This window comes from Chiloscyllium punctatum, unplaced genomic scaffold (genome assembly GCF_047496795.1).
Source record: "Chiloscyllium punctatum isolate Juve2018m unplaced genomic scaffold, sChiPun1.3 scaffold_63, whole genome shotgun sequence".
Taxonomy (NCBI): Eukaryota; Metazoa; Chordata; class Chondrichthyes; order Orectolobiformes; family Hemiscylliidae; genus Chiloscyllium; species Chiloscyllium punctatum.
This window is the reverse complement of record NW_027309797.1, coordinates 2800513-2807040: the sequence shown is the minus strand read 5'-3', so window position 1 is coordinate 2807040 and position 6528 is coordinate 2800513.

Below are 6528 nucleotides of genomic sequence, written 5' to 3'. Positions count from 1 at the left end.
CACTCTCTGTTTAAGCCCCTCTGTTTCAGCCCCTCTGTTTCTGCCCCTCTGTTTCAGCCCCTCTGTTTCTCGCCCTTTGTTTCAGCCCCTCTGTTTCTCGCCCTCTGTTTCAGCCCCTCTGCTTCAGCCCCTCTGTTTCAGCCCCTCTGTTTCTCGTCCTCTGTTTCAGCCCCTCTGTTTCAGCCCCTCTGTTTCTCGCCCTCTGTTTCAGCCCCTCTGTTTCTCGGCATTTGTTTCAGCCCCTCTGATTCAGCCCCTCTGTTTCTCACCCTCTGTTTCAGCCCCTCTGTTTCTCGCCCTCTTTTTCAGCCCCTCTATTTCTTGCCCTCTGTTTCAGCCCCTCTTTTTCAGCCCCTCTGTTTCTTGCCCTCTGTTTCAGCCCCTCTGTTTCAGCCCCACTGTTTCTCGCCCTCTGTTTCTGCCCCTCTGTTTCTCGCCCTCTGTTTCAGCCCCTCTATTTCTCGCCCTCTGTTTCAGCCCCTCTATTTTAGCCCCACTGTTTCAGCCCCTTTGTTTCAGCCACTATGTTTCTCACCCTCTGTTTCAGCCCCTCTGTTTCCGCCCCTCTGTTTCAGCCCCTCTGTTTCTCGCTCTCTGTTTCAGCCCCTCTGTTTCCGCCCCTCTGTTTCAGCCCCTCTGTTTCAGCCACTCTGTTTCTCGCCCTCTGTTTCAGCCCCTCTGTTTCTCGCCCTCTGTTTCAGCCACTCTGTTTCTCGCCCTCTGTTTCAGCCCCTCTGTTTCAGACCCTCTGTTTCAGTCCCTCTGTTTCTCGCCCTTTGTTTCTCGCACTCTGTTTCAGCCCCTCTGTTTCTCGCCCTCTGTTTCAGCCCCTCTGTTTCTCGCCCTCTGGTTCAGCCCCTCTGTTTCAGCCCCTCTGTTTCTCGCCCTCTGTTTCAGCCACTCTGTTTCTCGCCCTCTGTTTCAGCCCCTCTGTTTCAGCCCATCTGATGCAGCCTGTCTGATTCAGCCCCTCTGCTTCTCGCCCTCTGTTTCAGCCACTCTGTTTCAGCCCCTCTGTTTCTTGCCCTCTGTTTCAGCCCCTCTGTTTCTCGCCCTCTGTTTCAGCCCCTCTGTTTCTTGCCCGCTGTTTCAGCCCCTCTGTTTCTCGCCCTCTGTTTCAGTACCTCTGTTTCGCGCTCTCTGTTTCAGCCCCTTTGTTTCAGTCCCTCTGTTTCTCGCCCTCTGTTTCTGCCCGTGTGTTTCTCGCCCTCTGTTTCAGCCCCTCTGTTTGTCGCCCTCTGTTTCAGCCCCTCTGTTTCTCGCCCTCTGTTTCAGCCCCTCTGTTTCTCGCCCTCTGTTTCAGTCCCTCTGTTTCGCGCTCTCTTTTTCAGCCCCTCTGTTTCAGTCCCTCTGTTTCTCGCTCTCTATTTCTGCCCGTCTGTTTCTCGCCCTCTGTTTCAGCCCCTCTGTTTCTTGCCCTCTGTTTCTGACCCTCTGTTTCTCGCCCTCTGTTTCCGCCCCTCTGATTCAGCATCTCTGTTTCAGACCCTCTGAATCAGCCACTCTGATTCAGCCCCTCTGTTTCTGCCCCTCTGTTTCAGCCCCTCTGTTTCTCGCCCTCTGTTTCAGCCCCTCTGTTTCTCACCCTCTGTTTCAGTCCCTCTGTTTCAGCCCCTCTGTTTCTCGCCCTCTGTTTCAGCCCCTCTGTTTCTCGGCATTTGTTTCAGCCCCTCTGATTCAGCCCCTCTGTTTCTCACCCTCTGTTTCAGCCCCTCTGTTTCTCGCCCTCTTTTTCAGCCCCTCTATTTCTTGCCCTCTGTTTCAGCCCCTCTGTTTCAGCCCCTCTGTTTCAGCCCCTCTGTTTCTCGCCCTCTGTTTCAGCCCCTCTGTTTCTCGCCCTCCGTTTCAGCCCCTCTGTTTCTCGCCCTCTGTTTCAGCCCCTCTGTTTCAGAGCCTCTGTTTCAGTCCCTCTGTTTCTCGCCCTCTGTTTCTCGCCCTCTATTTCAGCCCCTCTGTTTCTCGCCCTCTGTTTCAGCCCCTCTGTTTCTCGCCCTCTGTTTCAGCCCCTCTGTTTCAGCCCCTCTGTTTCAGCCCCTCTGTTTCAGCCCCTCTGTTTCTCGCCCTCTGTTTCAGCCCCTCTGTTTCTTGCCCTCTGTTTCAGCCCCTCTGTTTCTCGCCCTCTGTTTCAGCCTCTCTGTTTCTCGCCCTCTGTTTCAGCCCCTCTGTTTAAGCCCCTCTGATTCAGACCCTCTGTTTCAGCCACTCTGTTTCTCGCCCTCTGTTTCAGCCCCTCTGATTCAGCCCCTCTGTTTCAGCCCCTCTGATTCAGCCCCTCTGTTTCAGCCCCTCTATTTCAGCCCCTCTGTTTCAGCCCCTCTGTTTCAGGCTCTCTGTTTCAGCCCGTCTGTTTCAGCCCCTCTGTTTCAGCCCCTCTGATTCAGTCCCTTAGTTTGTCGCCCTCTGTTTCAGCCGCTCTGTTTCAGCCCCTCTGATTCAGCCCCTCTGATTCAGCCCCTCTGTTTCTCGCCCTCTGTTTCAGCCCCTCTGTTTCAGCCCCTTTGTTTCTCGCCCTCTGTTTCTGCCCCTCTGTTTCAGCCCCTCTGTTTCAGCCCCTCTGTTTCTTGCCCTCTGTTTCAGCCCCTCTGTTTCAGCCCCTCTGTTTCAGCCCCTCCGAATCAGCCCCTCTGTTTCAGCCCCTCTGTTTCTGCCCCTCTGTTTCAGCCCCTCTGTTTCTCGCCCTTTGTTTCAGCCCCTCTGTTTCTCGCCCTCTGTTTCAGCCCCTCTGTTTCAGCCCCTCTGTTTCAGCCCCTCTGTTTCTCGCCCTCTGTTTCAGCCCCTCTGTTTCTTGCCCTCTGTTTCAGCCCCTCTGTTTCAGCCCCTCTGTTTCGGCCCCTCTGTTTCTCGCCCTCTGTTTCTGCCCCTCTGTTTCTCGCCCTCTGTTTCAGCCCCTCTGTTTCTCGCCTTCTGTTTCAGCCCCTCTGATTCAGCCCCTCTGTTTCAGCCCCTCTGATTCAGCCCCTCTGATTCAGCCCCTCTGTTTCTCGCCCTCTGTTTCAGCCCCTCTGTTTCAGCCCTTCTGTTTCAGCCACTCGGTTTCAGCCCCTCTGTTTCTTGCCCTCTGTTTCAGCCCCTCTGTTTCTCGCCCTCTGTTTCAGCCCCTCTGTTTCTCGCCCTCTGTTTCTGACCCTCTGTTTCTCGCCCTGTTTCCGCCCCTCTGATTCAGCATCTCTGTTTCAGACCCTCTGAATCAGCCACTCTGATTCAGCCCCTCTGTTTCTCGCCCTCTGTTTCAGCCCCTCTGTTTCAGACCCTCTGTTTCAGTCCCTCTGTTTCTCGCCCTCTGTTTCTCGCCCTCTGTTTCAGCCCCTCTGTTTCAGCCCCTCTGTTTCAGCCCTTCTGTTTCAGCCACTCGGTTTCAGCCCCTCTGTTTCTTGCCCTCTGTTTCAGCCCCTCTGTTTCTCGCCCTCTGTTTCAGCCTCTCTGTTTCTCGCCCTCTGTTTCAGCCCCTCTGTTTCGCACTCTCTGTTTCAGCCCCACTGTTTCAGCCCCTCTGTTTCTCGCCCTCTGTTTCTGCTCCTCTGTTTCTCGCCCTCTGTTTCAGCCCCTCTGTTTCTCGCCCTCTGTTTCAGCCCCTCTGATTCAGCCCCGCTGTTTCTCGCCCTCTGTTTCAGCCCCTCTGTTTCTCGCCATCTGTTTCAGCCCCTCTGTTTCTCGCCCTCTGTTTCAGCCCCTCTGTTTCAGCCCCTCTGTTTCAGCCCCTCTGTTTCTCGCCCTCTGTTTCAGCCCCTCTGTTTCTCGCCCTCTGTTTCAGCCCCTCTGTTTCAGCCCCTCTGATTCAGCCCCTCTGTTTCAGCCCCTCTGATTCAGCCCCTCTGTTTCAGCCCCTCTGTTTCTCGCCCTCTGTTTCAGCCCCTCTGTTTCAGCCCCTCTGATTCAGCCCCTCTGATTCAGCCCCTCTGTTTCTCGCCCTCTGTTTCTGCCCCTCTGTTTCAGCCCCTCTGTTTCAGCCCCTCTGTTTCTTGCCCTCTGTTTCAGCCCCTCTGTTTCAGCCCCTCTGTTTCAGCCCCTCCGATTCAGCCTCTCTGTTTCTCGCCCTCTGTTTCAGCCCCTCTGTTTCAGCCCCTCTGATTCAGCCCCTCTGTTTCAGCCCCTCTGTTTCTCGCCCTCTGTTTCAGCCCCTCTGATTCAGCCCCTCTGTTTCAGCCCCTCTGATTCAGCCCCTTTGTTTCAGCCCCTCTATTTCAGCCCCTCTGTTTCAGCACCTCCGTTTCAGGCTCTCTGTTTCAGCCCGTCTGTTTCAGCCCCTCTGTTTCAGCCCCTCTGATTCAGTCCCTTAGTTTCTCGCCCTCTGTTTCAGCCCCTCTGTTTCAGCCCCTCTGATTCAGCCCCTCTGATTCAGCCCCTCTGTTTCTCGCCCTCTGTTTCAGCCCCTCTGTGTCAGCCCCTCTATTTCTCGCCCTCTGTTTCTGCCCCTCTGTTTCAGCCCCTCTGTTTCAGCCCCTCTGCTTCTTGCCCTCTGTTTCAGCCGCTCGGTTTCAGCCCCTCTGTTTCAGCCCCTCCGATTCAGCCCCTCTGTTTCAGCCCCTCTGTTTCTGCCCCTCTGTTTCAGCCCCTCTGTTTCTCGCCCTTTGTTTCAGCCCCTCTGTTTCTCGCCCTCTGTTTCAGCCCCTCTGTTTCAGCCCCTCTGTTTCAGCCCCTCTGTTTCTCGCCCTCTGTTTCAGCCCCTCTGTTTCTTGCCCTCTGTTTCAGCCCCTCTGTTTCAGCCCCTCTGTTTCAGCCCCTCTGTTTCTCGCCCTCTGTTTCTGCCCCTCTGTTTCTCGCCCTCTGTTTCAGCCCCTCTGTTTCTCGCCTTCTGTTTCAGCCCCTCTGATTCAGACCCTCTGTTTCAGCCCCTCTGATTCAGCCCCTCTGATTCAGCCCCTCTGTTTCTCGCCCTCTGTTTCAGCCCCTCTGTTTCAGCCCTTCTGTTTCAGCCACTCGGTTTCAGCCCCTCTGTTTCTTGCCCTCTGTTTCAGCCCCTCTGTTTCTCGCCCTCTGTTTCAGCCTCTCTGTTTCTCGCCCTCTGTTTCAGCCCCTCTGTTTCGCACTCTCTGTTTCAGCCCCTCTGTTTCAGCCCCTCTGTTTCTCGCCCTCTGTTTCTGCTCCTCTGTTTCTCGCCCTCTGTTTCAGCCCCTCTGTTTCTCGCCCTCTGTTTCAGCCCCTCTGATTCAGCCCCTCTGTTTCTCGCCCTCTGTTTCAGCCCCTCTGTTTCAGCCCCTCTGTTTCTCGCCCTCTATTTCAGCCGCTCTGTTTCTCACCCTCTGTTTCAGCACCTCTGTTTCAGCCCCTCTGTTTCTCGCCATCTGTTTCAGCCCCTCTGTTTCTCGCCCTCTGTTTCAGCCCCTCTGATTCAGCCCCGCTGTTTCTCGCCCTCTGTTTCAGCCCCTCTGTTTCTCGCCATCTGTTTCAGCCCCTCTGTTTCTCGCCCTCTGTTTCAGCCCCTCTGTTTCAGCCCCTCTGTTTCAGCCCCTCTGTTTCTCGCCCTCTGTTTCAGCCCCTCTGTTTCTCGCCCTCTGTTTCAGCCCCTCTGTTTCAGCCCCTCTGATTCAGCCCCTCTGTTTCAGCCCCTCTGATTCAGCCCCTCTGTTTCAGCCCCTCTGTTTCTCGCCCTCTGTTTCAGCCCCTCTGTTTCAGCCCCTCTGATTCAGCCCCTCTGATTCAGCCCCTCTGTTTCTCGCCCTCTGTTTCTGCCCCTCTGTTTCAGCCCCTCTGTTTCAGCCCCTCTGTTTCTTGCCCTCTGTTTCAGCCCCTCTGTTTCAGCCCCTCTGTTTCAGCCCCTCCGATTCAGCCTCTCTGTTTCTCGCCCTCTGTTTCAGCCCCTCTGTTTCAGCCCCTCTGATTCAGCCCCTCTGTTTCAGCCCCTCTGTTTCTCGCCCTCTGTTTCAGCCCCTCTGATTCAGCCCCTCTGTTTCAGCCCCTCTGATTCAGCCCCTCTGTTTCAGCCCCTCTATTTCAGCCCCTCTGTTTCAGCACCTCCGTTTCAGGCTCTCTGTTTCAGCCCGTCTGTTTCAGCCCCTCTGTTTCAGCCCCTCTGATTCAGTCCCTTAGTTTCTCGCCCTCTGTTTCAGCCCCTCTGTTTCAGCCCCTCTGATTCAGCCCCTCTGATTCAGCCCCTCTGTTTCTCGCCCTCTGTTTCAGCCCCTCTGTGTCAGCCCCTCTATTTCTCGCCCTCTGTTTCTGCCCCTCTGTTTCAGCCCCTCTGTTTCAGCCCCTCTGCTTCTTGCCCTCTGTTTCAGCCGCTCGGTTTCAGCCCCTCTGTTTCAGCCCCTCCGATTCAGCCCCTCTGTTTCAGCCCCTCTGTTTCTGCCCCTCTGTTTCAGCCCCTCTGTTTCTCGCCCTTTGTTTCAGCCCCTCTGTTTCTCGCCCTCTGTTTCAGCCCCTCTGTTTCAGCCCCTCTGTTTCAGCCCCTCTGTTTCTCGCCCTCTGTTTCAGCCCCTCTGTTTCTTGCCCTCTGTTTCAGCCCCTCTGTTTCAGCCCCTCTGTTTCAGCCCCTCTGTTTCTCGCCCTCTGTTTCTGCCCCTCTGTTTCTCGCCCTCTGTTTCAGCCCCT